At 35.0% G+C, this 27,311-nt stretch overlaps 1 long non-coding RNA gene across 3 annotated transcripts in view; it reads right to left on the bottom strand.

The window, feature by feature from the left end:
- The window catches only part of LOC131510384 (uncharacterized), a 185,900-nt gene that overhangs the window by 146,987 nt on the left and 11,602 nt on the right, over positions 1 to 27,311 (bottom strand). The window contains exon 3 of one of the 3 annotated variants that reach the window (XR_009261035.1): positions 3,055 to 3,134. The exons of the other annotated variants lie outside the window; for them this stretch is intronic. This is a non-coding gene — a long non-coding RNA (uncharacterized LOC131510384). The remainder of the gene's footprint in view (positions 1 to 3,054; positions 3,135 to 27,311) is intronic. 3 annotated transcript variants of the gene reach the window in all.

Below are 27,311 nucleotides of genomic sequence, written 5' to 3'. Positions count from 1 at the left end.
TGCTTTCTAACCTTTAAATTATTGAATAGAATATTCGTGAACTTCCTTGAGTGGCTTTAAGTTTAATTTTATACCACAGTAGAAGCAGAACTATAAGCAAAGTAATCATACCCACATAACAAACATTTCCTTCCTCATCATCCAAAAACTAGTGTTCCTCTTAGCCCTTAAGAACAAAATTTTAGTATTTCCTCATACATATTTATTCACAAGAATGTGATGGATACCTATATACAAACTATCTATACATATATACACATGGTACTTTTTGTTCCACACTCTCATTTGCATGTACACATGTACACACTATACACACAGGGATACACTGCTCCTTTTTCTGTGGTAAGCATTAAATGCACAAACAACTATGAGGAAACTAATCAATTAAGTTCCAAGACTTTGCATACAATAATTTCTTTTTCAACTGAGCTTTTGTTAAGATAGTCCTTGGTCTACTGCTCTTTGTTCAATTATACCTTCAAATTTCAAACATGTTAAAATTAAAATATGTTGTCTGGAATATTTCTCTATTTGCTCGCTGGGTGACTCACGACTTCACCAACTCTGTATACTCTGAGCTCATAGATAGATGGATACATAGATAGATAATAGATATATAGACATAGGTAGGTAGATATTGAATACTGAAATATTTGTATTGATATTTATATATTGATATATATACTGAATATTGAGTATTTATATATTGAATATATATTTATAAATAAATGTCAATATATATTCAATATATAAATATATTGAAATATATTCAATATTCAGATAGATATGTAGACATAGGTAGGTAGATACTGAATACTGAATATATTTCAATATATATTTCAATATATATTTTCAATATTCAGTATCTACCTACCTATGTCTACATATCTATCTGTCTACCTAACTACCTAATGAACTATTTATCTCGCTGCCTGCTGGGTGTCTCCAACATATCTAAAATTGAATATCTGAAGTCAACATGCCTAAAACTGAATTTGGATCTTTGCTTTCACACATGCTAACCTTATTTATGTTCCCTATCTCAGAAAGGGCATCTCCACACAAACCAGAGATCTTGCTTTCATCCTAGTTACTTTTCTCTCTGTACTTCATCCTTTGCTTCATATCTAATTAGTCATATTCTGTTTGTCAATAGATCATCAGTTCTCAACAGATTTTAACAGCAGTTTCTTGATTTATTTCCAATATGTTCTTCCTGGAACCTCTACCAATCTACCCTCCATTTTAGTGTCAAAACCATCTTTATAATATGGAAATATGATCATGTCGATCCTCACAGAGTTATGGGGATCATCCCACTTCTGACATCACTATGATATGGAAAAATAATTTAGTAACTTAAGGGCATGAACACTCTTATCCTCTTATCTAGAGCTCTTCAAATTATACCATAAAGTGATACTGTAAAAGAAGAGTAGACTGGTCAGTATGAAAGGCATTCCTCTAATGCATGTTTTGGTTTAAGGATGAAAACTAGTTGCTGCTTTTGCTGTTTAGTGGAAGGAAATAATTGAGGCCCTCTTGAGTCAGCAATTGTGCAATACTGTCCTGACTATTTCGGGCCCTGATTTCTACAACTTGATATAACACTATAGTTTGCAAATCTTCACTTCACCAATAAAGTGCCAATCTATTTAACTTCACATAGCTGATTCATTTCAACATAATTCCTGAGCAAGGTGGCCTAGATCTCTTGCATGTAACATCCTCTCTCTTCATATCAGAGCTCAGCATGTAGGAGGCAAATGTGCTGAGGGGCAGTCCTCCAACAACCGCTCTTCCAACATGAAGCTGTTATCAGCAACAGAACCAAGCAGAGGAAGCAAGTTTTCAAGATCACACCAGCATCCTAGTCCCCAGTCAGGCCTCTGTGGTTTTAAAAACTACAAATTCTGCCAACAGCAAAGATTACATATCCTGTTTTTCTTTTTTACTACGACCTTCTAGTTTATTCCCCAAATCCAATATCTGTCAGTTCCTTATTCCCAATGATCACCAAAGGTGAAAGTCAAACATTCTCTGCTTTACCAAATGATATGTAGATTCCCATCTAAGTCACACCCTATTCCTTTGACATACTTCAACCTCAACTGTTCCTTTACTCTCATCTTTTCCCAATCTTGTCAATTCATTTTTCTACACCATCAAACACATTCCCATATTCTTCCTTTTATAGACACTTGGCTTTACCTTTGATGTAATCATTTTCTTAATGACCCCTCACTAAACAATTCCTAGGGAGTTGCAAATCTTTTTCAAAAAATCTTTCAAATTCTATACTACTATTCTAAATCATTTCTGAGCCTCTTATTTTGTCCATCATTTGTCTTATAGTTTCAGTTGTCATCCTATTGCACTCAAGACCCAATCACATGTCATGCTATCAATAACTTGCTAGATTCCCAGATATATATTTACTTGACTATTTTAATATACAAATTTTTATTTATTTAAAAAAAATTTTTTTTTTAACGTTTATTTATTTTTGAGACAGAGAGAGACAGAGCATGAACGGGGAAGGGTCAGAGAGAGGGAGACACAGAATCTAAAACAGGCTCCAGGCTCCGAGCTGTCAGCACAGAGCCCGACGCGGGGTTCGAACTCACAGACCACGAGATCATGACCTGAGCCGAAGTCAGCCGCCCAACCGACTGAGCCACCCAGGGGCCCCAATACACAAATTTTTAATGTCTATATGTGTTCCATTTTTTCTAAAATAAATTGAACTTACAGTATTATCAGGATTTTCTTTAATAACAGTGTGTGTAACAGGTAATCTACATCTTTTTTTAATCCAGTCTAATGCCTTACCTCATTTCTATCATCTCCTTACTGATAATCATGTCTAATCTCTGAGCCTACAGCTCATTCTGTCCCTATCATTCACCTTCTACTTAGGTGAGACCTGATTTAGGTAGTGATCAGTTACAAGTGGACTCAGTCGTATGTCAGGAATGAGATAAAGGCCTAAGAATTGAATTGCAGGGACAGGGCATAGATCAAAGTTTAGGTCAGAACTAGCTTGAAGCTTACGCATTTGATGGAGATCACATAAGGAGTTTATATCAGAGAGGAGCTGAGGCTCAGCAATGAAAAAATTCTGGAAGACAAATCTGAAAAAAATTATAAACTATGCAAGTTTATTGTTTGTTTCTGATCATGAAATGCCCCGAATCTTAAAATGGTCTCCTCAATCTTTTGTACTTTAGATATTTCCCATTATCTTATACCATGCTAACATTTCTACCTCCTTGGTCTTGAACATAATTCTACTGACCGTTTTCTCCAACTTGACTTTCAAGCTCCTGATCAAGACTGTCATGAATCTAAAATTGACTATGTTTATGATATACCTATCTATCCTGACCCACTTCGGCAGAACCTATAGCTCATAAAACCCGTGATTTGACTTCATATGAATCCTTCTTGTCACCCTGTCAATATCCTAGTATTTCTAATGTTTCAGTGCTTTCCAATCTCCTCAAGCCCCAAAGGCATGCTCTTCCTTCCTTTTGTACTATAATCAGAATCACCTCTTTATTGAGATCAGATCAGAACTCTGATCAGAGTTCCTTCAACTTTACTCTCTCTACTCCAGAATTTCTTTTTAACTCATCTAGATCTTCTTCTCTGTTACCTCAGGCAAGAGATAGTCTCACCGTTTCCAATATTACACTTTTACTTGCACACTTAGCACCAATTCCAGAACCTTGCTCAATTGACCTTCATCTTCAATAACATTTCCACTGACTTTTTAAAACAATGTGTATTTATTTATTTTGAGGGACAGGGAGTGAGACAGAGGAGAAGTGGGGGAGGAGCAGAGAGAGAGGGAGAGAGAATTCCAAGCAGGCTCCATGCTGTCAGCACAGAGCCCGACGCTGGGCTCTATCTCACTAACTGTGAGATCATGACCTGAGCTGAAACAAGAGTCAGATGCTCAACTGACTGGGCCACCGAGGTGCCCCTCCACTGACTGCTTTTTGATTCACCAACATAAAGTACCTACAAGTATTAAAAAAAAAGATATGTGTGTATATGAATGATTAGACAAATAAATGAGTGAATCAATGAATATGTTTACTGTCCCTTGATGACCATTTCTTTATGGGTTAGGGATATTTTATGACCACCACAAAAGTGTGTCCTATTCCCAGCTAGTTGACGTCCTTTCAGTGGAAATTCCAGCTCCAGCACTGCAACTGTTGAATGTGGGCATCAGTCAGCACCGAGTGAATGGTTTTTTGGTCCCAAACTTTACTCCTTGCTCATGTTTCTGAGCTAGACACTGGGGTCCAACACTAAACTGGAGGCAGTGAGGGCTGACTTGGTGGGGACATTGTCTCCACTCTAGAAGTTTGAGGGTAGGGTTATGGAGATCTCTGAAGCCTAAGCAATGGCCAGGATGAGGCATGTTCAATTTCTGGGCTGAGGTTTTATCATAGCCTTTTGCAATTTTCACATGAATTGGGGCTAGGGTTGATGAATTATTTTTTTAAACAATCTATGATTTATGTAATTATATTAAGGTACCTTGAGGTTTTTCTCTACATTGTGTCAAAGACATCATAATTATCAATAGTTTTGCTTAACTAGAAACATACAGATTGTAAAAAAGGAAAAGAATCTAAAAACAGTAAAGAAAATCAAGAATTTGAGGAATGTTTCATATCTATGCAGAATCCATTTGACAATTCAAATATTATCAAGAATAGGCCATTGTGTTGTACATGCATTTAATTTAAGCACTCATAAAATGCTGAAATTATCTATGATACTGGTTTATATTCTGACACTGGAAATAAAACAACATTATTTTTCTTTCTTTTGCAAAGAGCAAAGGGTTTCAGAATCAAGTTTGTCTTCAAGCAGCAGCAAAGTCTTGCTGACAAGATATTTTGGAACAACTTGCTATTAGGAAGGAAGTCTGAGTAGGAGGATGAGAAATAGCTTATGCCCATATGACACATACAAGTTGTGAACGTGTTAGAAGTCCATGATGTAGAACATAAGAGGATGTAACAATTTATCTCAGTGACACAAAGGACCTTATTCTATTCTTTTGTTTTTATAGCTCTATTCCGAATTAGATTTTCTTTCTCTTCTGTTTTCATTTACCTGATGGTTATAAACATTACAATTTATAACATGATGAGAAAATAGAGAACTTTTCAAAATATCTTGAACAAACTGCATGGACTTTCATGTTGAAGTCATCTAACCTTGTTACTCTAGGTACATGGCAAAAATATTGTTGCATGGGAAATATCAGTAAATTCTACCCTCTTTTATCTAATGACTTACACTTTTACAGTGACTTTATCTAAAACTGTCACAAGGGCTTTGTATGTAAACTTCTCTGCATCTCATGGAAATCAGTAGCAAAAAACTTCACAAAAAGCAAAAACCCAAAAACTCCTACTGTCAAAATTATTATCCTAGAACACAAGATAATCAAATGATTCTTTTCTTTTTTTTTTTATTTTACAGAGCAAGCGAGACAGTGAGAGAGACAGCGAGCAGGGGAGAGGAGCAGAGGGAGAGAGAGATGATCTTAAGCAGACTCCATGCCCAGTGTGGAGCCTGATGTGGGGATCGATCACATGACCCTGGGATCATGATCTGAGCCAAAATGAAGAGTCAGACACTCAATTGACTGAACCACCCAAGGACCCCTCAAATGATTCTCTTCTAACATTATAGAATTTGCCCAATAATGAATTCAACAATTATTGAGCTTCTATAAATTCAAAATTCTAACAGGTCCTTGAGGAATCCACAGATGAATAGGCCGGAAGCCTCCATGATCTCATTTTTAGCTCCACTATATCCCCTAAATTTACACTTATCTATATCCTCTAGTAAATGGGCTCTTCCCTTTAAACCCTCCTAATATTCTGAATTTCTTTATGGAACAAAGTTTTGTCATTCCTGTATCAAAGTCATATATTCCCTTATACAAATCGTGTGAGTAGCTTGTAAGACTGAGTTCTTTGAGGGTAAGAACACCACCTTATATACCTTTGTATCTGCTAAAATACATGCCTTAGTACCTTATCCTTTGTAATGATACCTCTTATACCCATCTCACAAGGCAGTTTAGAGGGAATGCCAGATGAATGGCACAAACAGTGAAGAGTTATGGGGAAAAAGAAGAGGCGAAGGCAACTTCCAACTTCAGGCCACTTAGAAATGTTTAGGGAGAGGCAGCCTTTGAATTAAAGACCAACTGACACCCTTTGATTAGTAACATTAAGATGTATAATTCTCTAAGTTTTTAAGTTTAAATTACTAAATTAGGGGTGCCTGGTTGGCTCAGTCGATTAAGTGTCTGACTTTGGCTCAGGTCATGATCTTGTGGTTCGTGGGTTCGAGTGCCATGTTGGGCTCTGTGCTGACAGCTCAGAGCCTAGAGCCTGCTTCGGATTCTGTGTCTCCCTCTCTCTCTGCCTCTCCCCCACTCACACACTGTCTCTCTTTCAAAAATAAATAAACATTACAAAATTTAAAAAAATTACTAAAGTGTCCAAAGGGAAAAAAGGGACATTGACAATATTTGTTTAATTTATTTATATGAATTAGAAGATTAGTGCATATTTGTTTCAATTATGTATCATATAATCACATGTTTATTCCATCCCAAAACTTAACAGTATAAAACAACAACAATTTTATGGTATTCATGATTTGGTCAGTCATGAATCCAAGGAGGGCATAGCAAAGATGGCTTATCTTTTCTACGTGATATCTGTATCTCAACTGGGGTCTCAACAGGGGTGGCTAGGATGGCTTGCCAGGGGCCTCTGTGCTGCCTGTCTTAGAAGGATTCTTTGGTTCTTCTCCACATTGTTCTTGAAGGTTCTGGTTGCGATGCCTGGCATGGCTAGGGGGCTCACTGGTCCACTTCCTTTCCACTCAGCCTATGTAGCTAACTTGAATGTACTCATAGCAAGATGGTCTGAGGGGATGTATGGTAGCAAGAGAACTTCAGTGGGCATTCCCATTCAAAAGGGGAGAAGAGGGGAAAGTAGTAGTCACTAGTCCAAAGCTTCTGAAATCCAGCCAGGACAGCATTGCCAGTTTCCTAACTGGAGTCCAGTCATGCTTTCTTGGAGCTGTTTTCTATGGTTTTAAACTCCACTGCCCAGCTTATTGGCTCCACACTCTTAAGGATCCTTCCTTTTCCATAGGAAATGGCCCATGTTGGCAGCTGTTTAACTTTTTTAGCCTGCTTTCTGCCTGTACAGAGATTGGGACTCTATTTTACTTTTGAACTGACCCTCTTTCATTTAATATAGATTTCAGTGCTTCCACAAATTGTCCTAAAAACACTGTGGCTTTCTCAGGAATATTATTTATGTTTATTAGACAAAAGCACATCACAAACCTCTTTGAAACAGGTGGTTCTTTGTCTTGGGCTGAGAGTCAGGGTGCTGTGGTAGAATACCCTTTAAAATCCACAAAAACCCTCTAGGAAAAAGGATCTAAGACGTGAGCTTACAGTTTTGTTGTTCTTGTTTTTGTCTAGTGGAGAGAGTCCATGAGGAATATCACTAAATTGATTTCCAGTCTCAATAAAGGGTTCAAGCTGCCGTCCTGACTCCATCTTTAAACTGAGACGGTATTTTATTAGCAGGTGGCTGGATTGATAATTACCCTGAGGCCATTTCTTACCTTGTGAACCTTATTCTATATGGGTCAACTTTCCTTTATCTAACCTAACTCTAGAGTCCCTCTAAAATCTGCTTAAAAAGTAAACACTTAGTCCATAAGTTCATCTCTTTTCTCATATTTTGCCACATGTAGTTGGAAGCAGCCAGCGAGCACTTTCAACCTTCTCCTTAGCCACATCAATGAGTTTCTTAGATAACCTTTCTCATTTACATGTTACCACAGGTAAGGCTCATATTTCTGTCAGTAGGTAACCTGAGCTCCCTTTCCTCCAGCCTCCAGTGATAATTTCTGGGTTGTCCTTTAAGTCTTCACTGACCACTCACATGCCCTTGCAGCCTCTTTCCACCAAGGTGAATGACTCACATTTTGATTCTTTTATGAAAATCAACTAAATTCTGGATCCAATAGTTTTATCAGTCAGTATTCACTCAGAGATGCAGAAGCACTATGTGTATGTAGTAGGAAAAAGAAATGTATTACAGGAGTTAGGACTCCCACAATTGAGAGAGAAGCTAGAAATGTAAAAACAAACAAACAAAAAAGGAGTCATAATTCCAGAGAAAACTAACTAGCCATCCCTCAGAGAGGTCAATGAGTTGGCTCTTACATGGAAATCTAGACGCTATGCCTATCAGCTGCAGAAATGGAGTCACAAAAGGAGGCCGGTGTAGAAACCCATGCAAGGTTATTGGCTGTTTATGACTAATGTCTCTGTGAGTGCACAGTAAAATACCTGGTGGCGAGCCTAGTGCCAATAGATGTGTCAGACAGGAAGGAGAGCTGGCCTCAGGGATGGGAAGAGAAAGGAAAAATGGGAAACCACCTGCAGCTCTATATCTGTCTCCAATTGTCTGTGGCTAATAACACAGACCACCCAGGGAAGGGGCTTCTGGAAAACATAGTTCTCAGCTTAATCAAGTTGATAATATAATAGTACATAACTATAGTCATCAAAGAAAATGTAAAAATGACAAAAACATATAAAGAAGAATAAAAATTATGCATATGTTCAAAACTGAGAGGTAAATGCTATTAACATTTAACAGATCTTTACTCTGAAACACTTCATTTTATTATAGAAGATTTAACATTGGGAACATGGTGATTACGAAATATAGCATACTGATGAAGGACCAGGTTTTGGTTTGCTTAGCCAGGTTTGAATACCAGACTTCTCACTTTTAAGTGTATGACCTTTGGACTAAATAATGAACATCTCTTTCCTCTATTTTTTTCCTAAAAAGAAGGATAAAAAATAGAACCTATCTGTAGTACAGCCTTCCAACAAGGTCCATGTCCTAATCCCTAGAACCTGTGACTATGTTATGTTTCATGGAAAAGAGGCATTTAGACTGAAGATGGAATTAAGTTTGGCAGTCACCTAGCAGAGTATGAAATCAGAGTGGGGTTATCCTGAATTATGCAGGTGTACCCAATGTAAGCACAAGAATTTTTACAAGTGGAAAAGGCATGAGAAAGCTTGGAGATGTGGCCATGTGAGAAGGATTCAGCTTGACCTTTCTGGCTTTGAAGATGGAGAAAGTGCCACAATCTGAGGCTAGAAATAATCCAGAAAAGGGAAGAAAATAAATTATCCTGTAAAGCCACCAGAAGGACATAGCCCTGCCAATACCTTGAGTTTAGCTGAGTGAGACCCATTTTGACTTCTCACCTCCAGAACTGTTAAGAAAAGAAACTTGTGTTGCTTTAAACCACTAAAAGTTATGGTAGTTATAGCAATAGGAAATAAATATACTACATCATGGGAATTTTGTGAGGATTAAATGAAATGATACATGTATGTAACAATAATTAAAATAGGTCTTAGCCCATGGCAACTACTCAATAAATGTGATTATTTACTATCAAAAATTATAATTTTACATTGATATCTATATCTATATCTATATCTATATCTATATCTATATCTATATCTATCTATATCTATATCTATATCTATATCTATATCTATGTATATAAAATAACTCCCCTGTTGCTGGAAAGTTAAATTGTATTCAATTTCTTGTTATTAGAAAAATGCTTCAATGGAAAAACTGAACGGAGACCTTGTCTGTCTTGATGCCTATTATAGACTCAGCAGCTAATACACTTAGTAGGGGCTCTATAAATATTCATTAAATAAATGAAGAAATGATCAACATATTTGTGCCTATATATATTTTCACATTTGTCTTTTGTCTTTAGGCTAGATTCCCAGAAATGGTATTACTGGATCAAAATGAGCTGAACATTTTCATGCTCTTTATACCTACTGCCAAATGGATTTTCATAAAGGTTACACCAATTTACACTACCACAGCATTGTATGAATTTGACTCTGTCATTCTTCCCATGTTAACATTGACTACCCTACATTTTAAAATCTCTGATAACTTTTTGCCTTTTTATCATTCCTTTAATTGCATTTTTAATTATTTATCATGTTGAAAAAAACATTAATGATTATTTGACTAATTATTTGACTTTTTAATAATTTATTGTGTGAATTATATGATGGTTATTTTCAAATTATAAATTATTTTAAAGGTAAGGAGCATAAGGAAGATATGGAAAATAAGCTCCCCTGAACCCATCAGCAAAGTTTGACAAATGTTATCCATTTGACAATATTAATTCATTTATCAATTTATTTTTGAAATAGATCATGATAGGTATGTTTGAAATATCTTCTATTCTTCTTTTTCTCTTTCTCTCTCCCTAGGGAGTATTCTGCAGATTCTCGTTTATGTTTTTCTACTTTTATGTGTTCGCACACAACATACGTGTACACACAATTAGTATGAATTGCCTGTTTTTCCAGAGTGTATTTTTCATATTAATCAATGAGTTCTTTGTATCATAGGATTTTAACTCTTTGTTTGTCATATTTGTCGTACATATCCTCCCATGTAGTCATTTTAATTATATTTGTTTTTAAATTGATTTTCACCTGATTGCATTCATTTGATATAGAATTGTATAGAATTAGTATTAAAGTTCCATGGCTTTCATTTATATATTTAGTATAATGGCAATGCCTTAAGGTAGTAATTATTAACACTTTGAGTCATGATTTCTGATCTTAGAATAAATTGCAATAAATATAGGTTGATAGCAGCTATTAAAAATCTGTATTATCTGATTATCTTAACGTGGAATTTGCAAAACTTAAGATCTCTTTAGGTCTTACATCTTGATTAATTCTCTCTTTTTACAATATTAGCTTATGGTGGAGGCTGAAATGATAGTGGTATCAGTAATTAAAATTTATCAAATAAACAAATTCCAGAGATACACTAATATTCATCAAATCTTAAGTAATATCAAGAGAAAACATTTTTTCTGAGCTACTAAAAGGAAAGGAGTAAAATATATGATTTTCAGTGGTAGACTTCCCTTATCTTAGTATAAAGGTGTTACAAATCATTCAACATTGTTTAAAGCTATGATATTTTCATGAAACACAAAAATGAATTTAATCAAATAGATGTAAGGTATAATAAAATGGCTTCCTAGCATATACAGGCAAGAGATTATAGAAAGGAATTGTATTTTGGACCATGACTTAAGAATATAAAACTTTATTTTAAAATACCAGAAAAAATTTTCTCAGTAACATCTAATCAATGGGTAAAAATCTAGGATTCATCTTCCCTTAAATTTTCCTTAGATGCAAACTACCATAAAAGAGAAGCAAAAATGAGCTAGTCACGATGTTGTTGTGGACGTGTGTGGAGAAAGACATGATTTCCCCTTGCCTCCAGAAAACATATAATAATATGACCATTTGTTGGAGTAAAGGAATAAATTATAATCTTAAAATATTTCATTGGAAAGTGTGTTCAATGGGAAGAAGCTATGTTTATGTATGTTCAGAAATCAGCAGACAGATACGAAAATAGCAATTACCTAATATAAAAGTATTTAACATTTTTGAACATATGCACACAAAACAAAACAATAAAAAACTGCAGCGTCTAATGGTACCTCTGTGACCAGAGATACAATAAAAGCAAAATAAAAATTAAAGGATGAAATTATCTAGAAATTAGGTTTAGCTGATATTACCACACAGAAATATTTCATTTAAAAATGTGAACTTTAAATACATTTCAATAAAGTAAATAACCAGGCACAATTAAGTCTATATTTGTTAAGGAAATGATAAATATAAGAAATTAAAAGTGTGTTTTTGGTGAACACTCTGTTAAGAAAGTGCAATCACTTAACCTATTCACTCTGATTTTAAATCAGTGCCCTTCAGCTTTCTCTCAGCCAGCTCTGCTGGAAACTGGCAAAGAGCACAAATGGAGACTAAACTTAGATTCTATTGCTTTCCTCTAAAAACGACTCATCAATTTAAAATACTTGGGCAAATGAAACTGACAAATGGCTTTCTACACTGAATATACCTAAGAGCTACAAAAATGATAATAATTTGCTTTTTACTCCTCGATTCATGTAATAGGAAAGGTTACAAATTTCAAAAGAGGGCACTATTTTGGGAAATAGTTTCAGGAATGAAAACATTAGAAGGTAGGCTATTTATAACTTCATATAATCTGATGTAAATATGCTCTGGCAATGGGATAGACAGACTTGAATTTGAAAACTTCCTACTGTTATTCAGAAAGCTTTCCACTGTTTCATTATGATTTTTTTTTTCTTTCAAGATTAAAGTGTATGGCAGGCTATCTTTAGTAACCTGACCTAATGGTCTCTTTTATCCACTCCTTCCCCAAAGCCCACCCTAATGCAAGGAACCTTTCCCAAGTGCCCTGGGAAGAAATCTCCTTGGGAAATTCTTCAGAAGGCTATTTAGAGAACACATGGTGACTGAAATAGTTTCTGAGGAGATGCATTGGCTTTTCTTGAGGGAGGGACTGTCTGGGCCTCCCTTGCCAGATTCTTCTGTGGATAGTTCTTTGCTCTCTCTGGTCTTTAGCCTGGTGCAAATTTATTTGTTCCATTAGATTTACATAACTCATATTTTTACAGAAAGAGATTTCACATTAAATACTCATTTGTAGTAAGAAATTTGGAAAAAGAAGCAAAAGGGAAAAACTGAGGAGAAGGGATGGAGAGAGACGATTTGAAATAAAAAAGTTCAGAGAGTGAAGAAAATATAGAGTTTAGGGTGCCGCCAAAAGGACACTGAGATGGATGCTAGAGAAGGTGTCTATGACACCTTCTGACAGCTGCTGGATTGTAGAAAGATGAACACATATTTTAATAAATATATATCTTGGGTGAGATATGGCCTGTCTGGCAGAATTTGTAAAACAAAGGAGTCTGGATTTTTCATTACACTTTTAACGTACATCTTATTTATTTTTAAATAGTTTTTGCCTCAATCTCATTAGCAAATAAATTATCCTAACAACAATATAGTTCTAAAGATAATTGATTTAATTTTAAAGATGAGATATTCTTATTTTGTTCTCTTTTTTCCCAGGCCACATCCCTAACTGTGGCCAGGTATTTGTGCTGCAACAGCCATGATCCTTTCAAATAAGCTTACATTTTTAAAAGAAACCTTTAAATTGGATTTATCCTAAAACTTTCCACAATCTAGTTGTCCATGTCTTGCAATTAATCGTGGAAATAACCTGTAGGGGAAAAAAAGCACACAGACAAATGCAAAGTTTTACTACCCATCCTACACTTGCTTCAGTTTCAGAACTGATGATGGGAAATATCCTGTTTATTGAGACTGATAATATCCAATTCAGGTATTTCCATCAGAAAGACAAAGATCCTCCAAGTCAAATATTATCTACATGAAGAAAAGAAGGAGAGGCTCAAACGACAAGCTCAGCTCCTGACTAATTGCCACAATAAGACAATGTGTGGCTTTGCTGCTAGAGAGCTAAATTGGCACACTGTGCGTTCTTGTTGGAATTAAAAGATGGCTGGGGGGGAATACAAGAATACTCTTATAAAAAAAGTTAGGAGGTAATCTCGTTATAAGTTTTCCAAACTTCCCTACTGAATGTTTGTTCCAAACTTTATTTAAATAGCATGTTACAGCGATACCTCATTTACATGGTATGTCAAAGTGTTATAATTTCCACATTTCTAGACTCCCAGGTCCAAGACAGCATTGCATAATGAAGGGAAAGGTTACAAGATTTCTAGGAATGGATTTCTGTGTAAATAATCATCAGTTATTTTATCAACCTTCCATGGACAATGAGATATCTATGATGTATTGGCTATTACTTACTCAATGTTTTTACCCTCCATGGATTTAGGCATTTTTAGTAAACACAGAAAAGAGATTCATTATACTGTGGAGTATTTCTTTTTTAATTCTGTTACTTTTTTTTTTTTTTTTTGCATTTGCGTTTTATCACAAAATTCATCTAAGCATAGAAATGGTTGTTTCTCATTGGGGAGTTTATCTGCCAAAATGTTATTGCTATAGGAAATGTATGTCACATTGGATTATCACTTGGCACTATCAAGCCAGAACACTGTGAGCCTTAAACTTCGTTTAAAAGAAATCTAATTAGTATCAACTGAAAAAGAAGATCCCTAAAGATATTTCTTTCTTACTTTCCCTAATATAAAAGGTGATTTGTGATAAAACTGTTAATCTGTAATCATTTTTGCTACTCAAAATAAAATTTGACACTTTCAGAACATATTATTCTTAGTAATAGGCAAATTTCCTTAATACAAACTTAAAAATATAGGGGAGGATAATGAATGAATAGAAAATATTATTCCTAGTGAAAAGCAGCCATGAGGGCACTGGTGAATGAAAATATTATAAGGCTGTAAGGTATTTGTAACTGTATTCAGTACAGTTCTCCAGAACAATTTAGTGATGTTTTATTTATTCAACCAATAATTTATTGAATAACTACTATGTGCCAGATACTGTATTAACAAAGGAAACTCAAAGGCTCTGCAAAGACCATGAAATAAGACTCTATCATTGCCCTTACCCACTTTATAATCCCATCTGCAGGCAGTTCTAAAGACTAGCTTTACTCCCAAACAAAATTCAGCAGGAGTATACACACACACACACACACACACACACACATATGTAATTATATGAACACATACATACATATCTGCACATACACATTTATACAATCATATATGTATGTGTTTGTGCACATGCACATACTTGCATGTACACGTAAGTAAAAGGAAGAGGTGAAAAATCACACAAAGAACTTGCTCTTTGCAATCTGACATACTTGAATATTACTTAAATGATGTTGAGCCTCAATTTTTTTTTTTTTTTTTTTTAAATTTTTTTTTTCAACATTTATTTATTTTTGGGACAGAGAGAGACAGAGCATGAACAGGGGAGGGGCAGAGAGAGAGGGAGACACAGAATCGGAAACAGGCTCCAGGCTCTGAGCCATCAACCCAGAGCCTGACGCGGGGCTCGAACCCACGGACCGCAAGATCGTGACCTGGCTGAAGTCGGACGCCCAACCGACTGCGCCACCCAGGTGCCCCGAGCCTCAATTTTTTAATCTATGAATGGGATTGTCGGTATTTCCCACAGAGGACTGTTTAAAGTATTAAAAGAAATAGGATATGCAAAGTATTTAGCTCAGCGTCTGCCATATGAAAGCAACAGAGAGCTATAGTTGTTATTATTTTGTTTTCTTTTGGGAGACTTCTTGGAGGAGACAGCATATAAGCAAGCATTAAGAGATGAGAATATAAAGGAGTTGTTCTATTAAAAAAAAGTAATGTGAGTATATTGTAAGTAGAGAAGGAAAAAGTCATTCAAGAATATGTATGAACGTCTACCACCACCAAGTAGTACATGACATTTTATTATATTCCATGTGAAAAAAAAATGTAAGACCAAAAGATGGTGTTTTTTAATTATTATGTTTTTTATTATGAAATCTATCGTCCAATTGGTTTCCATACAACACCCAGTGCTCATCCCAACAGGTGCCCTCCTCCATGCCCATCACCCACTTTCCCCCACCTCCTACGCCCCATCAACTCTCAGTTTATTCTCAGTTTTTAAGAGTCTCTTATGGTTTGGCTCCCTCCCTCCCTAACTTTTTAAGATGGTGGTTTTTTTTTTTTAATTGCTGTTTATATTTGAAATAAAGATGAAAACTTAGGTCTACTTAAAATACACTAGAGAAATTAAAATATAATTAGTGAGGAAGACATATTATTTATTTAGCAAAGTTTAGTGAAGATGAGGAAAAATAGGAATTTAAGGCATCATCCATAACTTTAAATTGAAAAATATATATTTCTGTGATTTAAAATATGAAAATATTTTGGTTGTAAGCAGATCCTAGAAGTAATAAACCAATGACACACACTCCCCTGATCCCTCCCTCTCTCTTTTTAAACTAATATCTCAGATTTCTGCTTACTTATCTTTCTTCTTTTAATGTTTTTTCCCCATAATACAAATCTTATCTTTGGGGGTGATTTCTTTCAGATTAGAGAGATGCGAATTTATATTTAAATTGGAAGAATTTCACCTATACATTATCTTAAAGACACGAGTTTAGGCAGGGTCACTCTGAAAAATTTCTATGAAAGCATTTCACACACTGAGCTTTGAAGGATTATAAATGCTTTGGCATGACATCTGGGGGTGGTATTTTGAGAACAGCAGACTTCTGTAAAACATACACACATACACATTTGTATAACTCTCTATTCTGTCATAGACACAATTAGGTAGGAGCTATTTTATACATATATTATATTTGAAAAATAGGAATTGATAGAAAAAATAGGTGATGGAGATGGATTAGAGATAGAGATGGAAATGAAAATCCATTCTGCATCAGCTGCCTCATTCATGAGCTCTGGCTACTTAGGGTCTCCTGAGTGGATAAGTTAATATCACTTCCTCTCTCTTACACATCATTTGCTGTCTACTTATTGAGTCAAAGTGAGCTAATGACTTTATTGAGCTTTATTATAAGCAGTTTTGTGACAGTAGACTTATACTGGTTTTCATTCTTGACTTATGCCCCTGCCCCATAAGTCTCCACGTTGAATTTTTAACCTTTTTAATAGTACCATCTTAAATGCCAGCCCTGCCAGGAAGTCTTTCCTGGTGCTTCCAGACATTTTAGATCCCTGCAAATTCCCACAGCATTTTATTTATACGTCTTGAATGATGTGACTTGTCATGTCTTTCTTGGTGGGGCCATGGGTAGGTATTCCTTTGCTGCTAGAAACACTCTGTGAGAAAAATTGTCACATAATAGTATCTTGCTAAACATGTGTTGAGTTGCACTGAATTGAACTAAATTTGTAGACAACTTGTAAGCTGTTTGATTTAACAGTACCTTTCCAAGGCCCACTTATCTGTTCTATTGATAGTAGTTACATGTATCTTCCTAATTCTAGTTATATGTATACAGATATAAATAAGCTCATCCCTACATGTATTCAAATTACTAATTTTTTTCTGGGTATATATCTGTTGTTTACCAACAACATTATGGTAAAACTTTCATATTAATAAGCATCTATCACTATTCATTGTACTCTAAGCAGCTGTCACATTTTAAATGGTTTAATGACAGGAAAGCACAAATCTTTCAAGTACTTTCTATGAGCCTTATTTATCCACATTCTTATTTTTTTGAGGTAGAAACACTAAATAATATATAAATAATTGTATAGGCAATGCAAATGTTAGCATCCTGATTGTAACCCAACAAGTGCATCATACTTTAAAACACAATAGCAACATAGTGAAGAGTTAAAACAATTACATTGATTTTTATTTCTAGCTCTTAATGCATCATTGGTCTTCTTCCTTTTATGAGTCAATTTCCTTTACTACTCTTGCTCATTCAGGAAATTTTTCTTCTATCATAGTTCTGCTACCATCACTAATAATTAAAATATATGTGAATATCCTAATGCTTAGCTGTAGTGATATTTCCAGAGACAATGTCAATGGAACTACTGTTTGTGGGAAAGTGCCTTATACTTTTGCTTTCCAAAAGTCATTTTTGGTACTCTCCTTTGATTAAGAGTCCATGCTTCACTCAAACAGAAGTCTATCCTGAAATTTTGGTCCATTACATAATTTTCAGAAGCTGGAAGAAAGGCATTTGCATCATTTCTGTTCCCAGATCTGTTCAATATATACTTCCAGTCTGTCATGCCTGAAATTAATTTTTTACAATCTGGATCTTTACTATATGCTAAAAATTCAGTACAAAAAAGGACCTCCTTCTGCAGAGAATATGTAAGCCAGAACATCATGTTCCATCTTTATAATGAAACACATAGTTCCTATCAAAAGGCAAATTTTTTGTTTCAAAATGTTTGAAGAGAATAATGCTTTAAAAGATTTCAAATAGTTACTTTTATGAAAGTGAAAAGATTTCTATGTCAAATATATTTTAGCCTGAATCATATAATTTCTGTATAAACCGAACAACATTTTATTTATTTAAAGCTATTTCCCATTCTGTATTTCATGCTTCTGAGGTTGGAAAACAAAAGCAAATAATCCCAGAAATAGTTTCTCTCAAAACACTCATGTTTAAGTGAATAGCTATTAAAATTCAAACTGCTAATATCGAGTTTTAAGCAAATGGTAATATACAATTTTGTCTCTAGTCAAGAAGTTTATTACCTTAATATTTTGTTTTCCTCAAAGTATGAAAGTACTTGTTTTGGTTTTTCTAACTAGTGTAGACCCTCCAAAATAAATTTCAAATATCAGAAAAAACCATATGACAAACAAACACACTCTGTATGATCTTTGAAAAATTAGTTACTTCTGAAAGTATGTTCATTCTTCTGTTAAATGGGGATATGTACATGTGAGAATATGTTGAAATTATATATATATATATATATATATATATATATACACACACACACACACACACACACATATATGTAATATAAAGGCCATAACACAGGACCTGAATTACATTCTTCTCTTCCTCTTCCTCCTTCTTCTCCCTGTCTCACCACCACCCTTCCTCCTCCACCTGCTCCTCTTCCTCTCATTTCCCTTTCTCATATTCCTTACTCTTCCTTAATTTCAAAAACAGAATTTTTCAAGGCTTCAGAACTACAGAGCATTTCACCTGGGTCCAGGATTCAAAATGAGACTTGTATCACACCATAATCTCTCTTCTAACTAACTTTTAAATTTCCTCTAGAGGTTCTCTTGATTTTTGCATAATTTGCCACAGACTATGAGAATAAAACTTTCTCCTGTTTATATATTTCTTTATTTTTGCAAACATTGTATTTCTTAAAATTTTTGCTTAGTTCTTTTGGGTGCTATATTGCTTGGCGCATGGATGTTTGTTAACATTTGGCCTTATTTTTTTTTAAGTTTATTTATTTATTTTTGAGGGGGTTGTGTGCAGAGAGAGAGAGAGAGAGAGAGAGAACCCCAAGCAGGCTCCGTGCTTTCAGTGCAGAGCCTAATGTGGGGCCTATCTCACAAATCATGAGATCATGACCTGAGGCAAAATCAAGGGTCGAATGCTAACCCAATGAGCTATCCAGGCACTCCTAATGTTTGACCTTTATAGTGTTTTCAAACCTAAACAATAAATTTTTATTTATTAGTGGTGGTTTTTTTTGCATTAACTTCTAATTTGTTTGATAATACTAACACGCATGTGATGTATTTATACAAAGTTTATTAATAAATATTGGTGAATATTTCAGCTATGTGGATTCTTTTTGCTCTGGGTCCATAACCTATATATCTAGCATTTTTTTCTGTTAATCTCATATTTTTATTTTATTATCTGTACTTCATTTCCATTCATCTTTATATGAATGAAACCTTTATATGAAACCTTTATATGAGGTTTGCTGTTTGTCATCTTCTTTTCTGCATAATTTTATTAGTTGGGGCTTAACTAATATTTGCTTTTCTACCACAGCTTTGATATACATTACATTGACTAATTATATGTTTACATTATATGTTTACAATATGTTTACATTATATTGACTATATCTATAGTGGTCTAAACTCTTATGTAGCATAAATAATATTGTGCTTTTGTACAACCCCTTTACCTGCTCTGTTAATTTTTCACTGATCTTATCTATGCATTTGTACATCTGTACATTCATTCTTTTCTTTTTGTTTTCTTATTACTATTGCTATCCCTACTCTTTGTTGAAAGTAAGTCTTATTTGGATTGCTTAACCAGTCAAAATCCAATTCTCTGATACAGCTACATATCACAAACTGATTACAAAGGGGCACTACTTAAGTCACTTGGCTCCATGTGGCTGAAAACTCAACTCGCAGTGGCTTAATAAACCAAAAGTTTATTTTTGTCACATCACCATATTCTGAAGGTGAGAAATCCAGGGCTCTTATGCCAGCTTTTATGACATTAGTGACTTGGTCTCCTGTAGGCTTTCTACCCAGCTAAGTTTAGAATGATATTCCGCCACTAGGCTTATCATTCCAAGTTCGTAAGATGGCTAGACACCACTAGCATTTATCTGAGTTTTGGGGAAGAAGAATATTAAAGTCAAAGACAGAAGGTATGTGCCTTCCAAGTCTTTTCCTTTAAAATGCCTATTTTTATCCACAAGAGAGGGTAAGGAATTTTGTATTTACCTGGATATGTTACTGTCCCATACAAAATCATGACTCTATTATAAAAATAAAGATGCAAAGAAAAGATCTTGCTTAGACAAGTAGCAAAGTCTGCCAAGGGGACTAACTTCCATGTCAGTATTACATGATTCCACTGACTCCCCAGACTCAACCCCCAGTCACTGCTGATTTGTTGTGTGGTGGACCCCTGACTTTGTGTAAAACAGATTTTCTTATGTGTCAATCGGGAATTATGATTCAAAGAGAAGAGTTAATCTGTGTTGGATGCTGAGGCTAAGAACCAAGGCTGGGGCATTCATTATCTACCATATGCATATTGAATTGGGGACAGTCCAGAGACAAAAGGGAAAAAAACCCAAAATTCCTCTTCAGAAATTTCCAGAGCTTACGCATGTAAACTTCAGTAAACAAAGAGTAGTTCGTCTCCCTATTCCTTCGACACATTATCCTTTTTGTTCCAAATAGTTTGACACTGTTTTTGTTTCTCAATTCAAATATACAAAAGACTATGGTCTTCTCGTTGGCATTTATATTTTTGCTTTGTTTTAGTACTTCTATTTAGCTAGAATTTAAACTCTGTGGGAGCATGTGTCCCTATGTCTGTTAAATATTGTATTTCCCTCAGCCTAGCATGCCATTTTATCAATGAATTTTTGTTTAATGAATAAAGATTTATTATAAACTTAGCACCCCCTGATTCTTTTTATTTATTTTTGATTTTTTGATTGGTTTTACTAGTAATTACTGGTTTGTATCTATAACAATATTCTCTTTTAAAAGTACCTTTGTTGATAGATATCTGGACAATGCTCTTAATGGTCCTATACGAACAGTTAATTTTGGTGTTGTCAGTTATCTGAAAATATATTTTAAATGAGACTATCTTTCTTTTTTCTTCACAAAGGTTAGTGTTTGAGGAGACCAACAATTAGCATTTTCACATTCCCTACCATATTCATAAGTCAACTGAGAAATAATATAAGAAGACAGAGATGACAACCAAAATAACATCTCAATAGCAAGTATTCAAGGAAGAATTGGGTTATATCTGTAGTCTAGTATGCTTCCTAATGCTGAACCTCCGAATTAGGCATACTCACTCATCCAGAAGTTCTGGAATAAGAAGAAAAGCATGCATTAAGTTACATTGCTCTTATGAGATAAAGTTCAAAGAAACTGAAGTGAAGAAACCCAGTTGGGAAAACTCTCCCAACAAAAGGTTAAAGTGGGCATTACACAGTTAGCATATGGTGGGGTCTGTAATCCACTTATTCATAATTCCTCCTCTGAGAGTTCCATCATTACATTCTTCCATATGTTTGTATGGGAGCATCCCCACCGTGAGGTCTTTGACAAAGCTCTTTCTTTCCTACACAGTATATTCAGGGCATCTAAATTCCCATTTCCCTTTGGTCCTGTATTTTCTGCATTGCAGAATTAAACTGAGTGACCCTCCAGCCACAAAAGCCACAGTTTCTTTATGAGCAGGCATTTTCAGATCTCTGGCAGAGACTGTTTCCACTGCATCTTATGGAAGTGCCTAGGCATAATAAATACACTTGTGAAGCAAGTTTATGTTCTCATACGTAATTAACCAATTCAGAATAAATGTGTAATCATGTAGCGAAAGTTAATTCTTGAGCCTTATGCAAAAGGCTACATTAATTTTAGACTACCCTCCTCTTTCTTTCCTAATACTGAATGAAAAGTGGATTTGAGTTAACTGATCTAGAACTTCCTGTCTAGGGATGGGGTTCACGATTTACGTTAGAATTTTACTAGTCCACGAAACACATTTGTTAGTCAGTTTAGAAGCAGTAACATTGTTTTCACCCCATTGCCATAAAGACTCAAGGAACTCACTCTCTGTGACCTTCCTCACCTCCGGACAATTAAATCTTTGCCTCAGCTGCTCCTGCTTTTGTGTGATCTGGTAAACGGAAAGAGGCCAGGAGTGTTTGGTGAATAGAACCCATACTTACAGAGGAGAAACAAGCTTCCCTTGCCCCCCAAGTTCCCCACTAGTGCCATTGCTAGAAGAAAAACTCCAAGATACAGCTATAAACCCAATGAATGACTTAGTGGAGGGACAAAGGAAAGATTGTATTTTATTTCTTTGATGCTAAAACTTCTGTTCTTGTGTGTGGGCTTTATATTCTTTGCCAAATTGTCATCATGATGTGTCACATGGACTTGGCATTGAAGAGCACACTATCTTGGAGAGAAGTTTTATTCCCCTTCCCATACTCTGCACTGTAAAGTTTGGCTCTTAATAGCAGAGTATGTCTTCTGTATTTGAAAATTAAAAGTGTGTCAAATGGAGATGAACATTTCATTCCTGCCCTTTTTCTTAGACTCTCAGAATTGGACTTAGGGTTTAGGCCTTTTCTTTCAGGTTTATTGGAGTATAACTTATATGAAAAACTATACACTTTTATTTTAAATAATTGATGAGTTTAGATATATGCATACACCTGTGATACTATACATGTATTCAAGGTAATAAAGATATTCATTGCTTCCAAGTTTCCTTATGTCCATTTGTTTTGTTTTCTAGGTAATAACACTTATCATGAGATTTACCCTCTTAACAAACTTTGAAGTACACAAAACTGTATTGTTAACTATGCACACTCAAGCCAATTCTTGCATCTACTGTTTTCTTCTTCCAGGTCTGACATAATTGGTCATATGAGGGACTGAAATGTTGAGGCCATCCTCAGTATTATATTCCCTATACTGCACCCAGAAGATTGATCATAATGACCAAGATTCTGTGACTCCAAGCCATTAATGTAGTTGTTCCAGTTCATAACTCCCTTGTTTGCAACACCTGACCTCTGGTAGCACACCTTTCCAGAGAGAATGCCTAGGGATCTGACAGAAGATACTGTTCTTGGGTCCTAACCCATTAGGTGAGAGAATGTAGAAATTCTTACAGGATTTGGGAATTTGATTCATGTCATTCTTTTAAATAATAGTTGAGGATTATTTTTCTCTTTTGGACAATTTCATGGATATATTAGAGAGAAACAAGAAAAGGGGAGATTTTTTAATATTTGTATAAGAAGAACATTGTATTTATTTATAAAAGGCTGTTCATTTCTTAATATACATCTACTATTATTTTACCTTTACATAAAAATGCAGAATATCTAATGCTACAATATTACTTTTGTATTCCCCACCTTAGTTTGGTAAAAATGTCCCCCTTCTAGTCAGCCATAACCAGAAAATGACTTTGTCTTGCACCAAGGTAGGCTGTGGTATGCCCCTAAGAACACCAAGGGTTTCATAGTCAAGACAGTTCTTTCTGTGATAAATTTTACCTCCAGGGCATGCATCAGAATTATAAAAAAAAAAAAAAAAAAAAAAAGAATTAAGTGGAAACAGTGCCTAGAATACAGTTTTGAATATCATCCTCATTTTGTCTAAAATTAGTTGTCTTATTCCTACCTCGTTAAACTTGAGCTTTTCATTCTGATTTTGAAAAAAAGGAAAGAAAATCGCAACTAATAAGGTAACTAATAAGTATTCTTCAGAATACTATTATTTAATAATGGGACTAGTATATTTACAATGCAATTGTGTAAGTAGAAGTTTTCTCCCTCCCTCCCTTCCTTCCTTTCTCTCTCTCCTTCCCCCTCCTTCCTTTGCTCCTTCCTTCCTTCCTTCCTTCCTTCCTTCTTTCTTTCTTTTTCTTTCTTCCTTCCTTCCTTCCTTCCTTCCTTTCTTCCTTTCTTCCTTTCTTTCCTTCCTTCCTTCCTTCCTTCCTTCCTTCCTTCCTTCCTACCTTTCTGTTTTAAGAAAGTTTTAGCTCCACAATTTATGTGCATTCCTCGTGTAGGGACAAAATGGACCGGAATAAACAAATGTGCGAAAACTGTATTCAGAGTTGCTCTGTATAATTAATGAGTCATCATCTCCCTTAAGCAGAGAATCAGGATGTTATTAGATTTTGCTGACTGTGATTATTAGTTTGGAATCTCTTGCTTGCCATTCTGACTTGCCATTTTCTCATCCTTAAGATCTTAATCTTTACCAGTATTCATGTCATGAATGTTGAATCCAAAGGATCTGACCCTGACCTAAAAGACTTCAACCCCACTTTCCTCTAGACCTGTGAGCCTCTAAAGAGAAGTAGGAACATTCTTTTCCAAATGCTACTAACCTCGGTTGGCTGAGTTACCGGACTAACTTATAATATTTAACTATTCAGTAATAAAATGTGGGCAATAACAATTTTATTTTGTCAAACTGCCACACTGAGATTTATGTGGATGAAGTGAAATTTCACAGTGATAAAAATAAATAAGCCAAATTAGGTAAATTCTTTTATGAGTGAAGGAAACATAATCTGTCACTTCCAGTTTGTGAAACAAAGGTAGCTCAGAGAGCGCATCCAGTCATATCCTGTGTGTTATTCAGCATCCTTAGTCGCTTTTCAGGCCCTTTCGTTTTCTTATTTGTATTTTTTCTTTCTAAATTGTTGGAGTTATTTAGTCCTTCCTCTCTCTATACACTTCACTATTACATGGTTAATTACCACATCACTACTATCATTACTAGTACATCATTACTACTATTACATGGTTAATTAATAACATCATCTCACATATAGAGTATCTCTTGAATCACTTGTCATTTGCTACAATGTCAAATGTGCAATATATTTAGTTAAAGCAAAAATACCACCACTGCATTGAATTTGTTCTATTTGGTGAGATTACATTATAACTGTCCCAAATTTGTGTTTGCCTTTCTATTTTGAATACTATTGTCTTACCCCATGCCTTCAGAAAATTCTGCTTGCCTGAACTACAGGATTTACAAAACTTTCTACTTTCCTGCCACAATTTTCTTTCTACACTGCTTTTTTGTGCCATTTTGATACTAGAGTTATCCATCTGAAAACCAGAAATAATTATGTAATTCCCTCCCATAAAACCTTTACCAACTGTCTTTTGCATATGGATCCCCTCAGTTTGATCTAACTGCTTTTGGAATCTACCTCGAACTTGGATTTAGTAGATGTTCTTCTCTATAGTCTAAGTGACGCTCTTGTACTTTTAATAAGAAAAAAACACAGGTCCAAGGAGAATTCTGGTTTTACATCCAGCAGGAGCAAATGTATAGCACATTTAAATGTCAGTTGTGGTGTTACTCTTCCAGAATAGTCTGTAAATAAAGACAGACTCAAAAACTCTAAAAACAAAGCATTTCAGCCCAGAAACCTCACATCTCAAAACATCTTATACAGAATGGTCCAACAGAAGTGTAAACTCTTAAATGGTTCAACAACCAAAGTAACTCCAGGCAATGGAGTCCCTTAGTGAATCCACGGTGAAAGTCAGGAGGTATAATCATCTTAAATGTCTGAGCAGTCACCTTCATTAAATTTGTATTTACTCAGAGGAACAGTTGGTTGATGGAAGGTCCCTGGGTGATTAGAAAACTAAGAGTGAGTGTAAAATTATCTCTTGCCTTGTATTATTAGTCAACTTGTGTTGCTTTAATGAGCAACTCTGAAATCATAGTCACTTACAACAAAAGACATTTCTTTTTTGCCTGCAGGTTTGTAGGTTAGCTCTGCTTTACTCCATGTCTTCTCATCCTAGAATCCAAGCTGAAGACAGATATCTTAGATATGTTGTTCTCCTGGCAGAGGACAGAAGCAAGAGCCCAACCAAACCATGCAGGCACATTTAAAGCTTAAGTGGAGAAGGTATAGGGTCAGATCCATTGGCAAAAAGCAAGTCACATGGCTGATTCTGACAATGAGGTAGGAAAGTGTCTACCTAAGAAAGGCATAGTAACTGGGGGTGAATTATACCTGTAGAGAAGAAAGAGTGGATAACTGAGAACAATAATAAAATATATCATAGATCTCAAATAACTATACCTATGATTCTTCCCTACTTCTCATTTGGAATTCCTCATTTCAAGAAAATATTGTGTATGGTCAGCCTTGTCTTAGAGTACTGTGAATATTTGGTATCATATGGGCTCAGGTTATATAGGATATCAGATAATCAGCTATAATAGAATGAATTACAACTTTTAAGCACCATGTAGTTATTTTTATAATTATTTCTGTATATATCTTGGGTTATTGGATCACAATATAAACTTTTCAGACATGTATACACCATACATAAGGCATTTTCTTTTACTACCACCTGGCAACTTCTCTCATGCATGCTTCTTCATTTTCTGATACTAAAGTGCCTTCACCTATGGTTTTCCACCCCTTTTTCTCTGTATGCATGGTTGCCGTTGGGTACAATGGGTGGACATAACACATACTACCAACATACTGGATTTATATAATATTTTAGGAAAGTTCCCTGTACTTCCTGGTTAAGTGAATGTCATACTTTACACATATTTGTGTGCAAGGATCCATAAAAAACATTCTTTAAAGATATTAATTTATCAATAATATTATGAACACAGATTTGAGACAATGCTATTATACCACATATAAAGTCTCAAAATAAGTACATGACTTTGAGATTTAGGGTGGATAGCCAATTCAGAATTCCAAGAAACTAAAAATTCTGAAGAATTTAATAAGTCTTCATGAGTTTCTATTGGGTATTTGATTTTTGCTTGCAAGTTTAGCCATTTATAGATAAGAAATTAAACAGAAATTGGACTCTCTGAGCTTATAAAAGTATAGTCAAACATGAGACATATCTAAGAGTGAGTTAGACTAAGGACCTGCTGTGAGGTCATTGGAGAAAAAAAAATAGGGATAATAGCTGAATACAGGGCTTGCACTGAATGATGAAAAATTCAACCTTTTCTTTACTCTAATTTGCAATTTTGTTCCCATGAGATTTCCCCGCATTTTTTTAGCCTCTTATCTTTGCTATGCTGACTCTCCCAGAAGTCATACAATAGTGATGACATGTACATGAAATATGAGTAAAACTGCTATTGTTACACTCACTTCCTATATCAGGATGGTGAAATTTGATGTTTATTTTTCCATTTATCATGAAGAATCTCAGGATGGAGTGTT

This window comes from Neofelis nebulosa, chromosome 1 (genome assembly GCF_028018385.1).
Source record: "Neofelis nebulosa isolate mNeoNeb1 chromosome 1, mNeoNeb1.pri, whole genome shotgun sequence".
In the NCBI taxonomy this organism is placed as follows: Eukaryota; Metazoa; Chordata; class Mammalia; order Carnivora; family Felidae; genus Neofelis; species Neofelis nebulosa.
The sequence above is the reverse complement of the archived record's forward strand: the minus strand, read 5'-3'. Positions and strand labels throughout refer to the sequence as shown.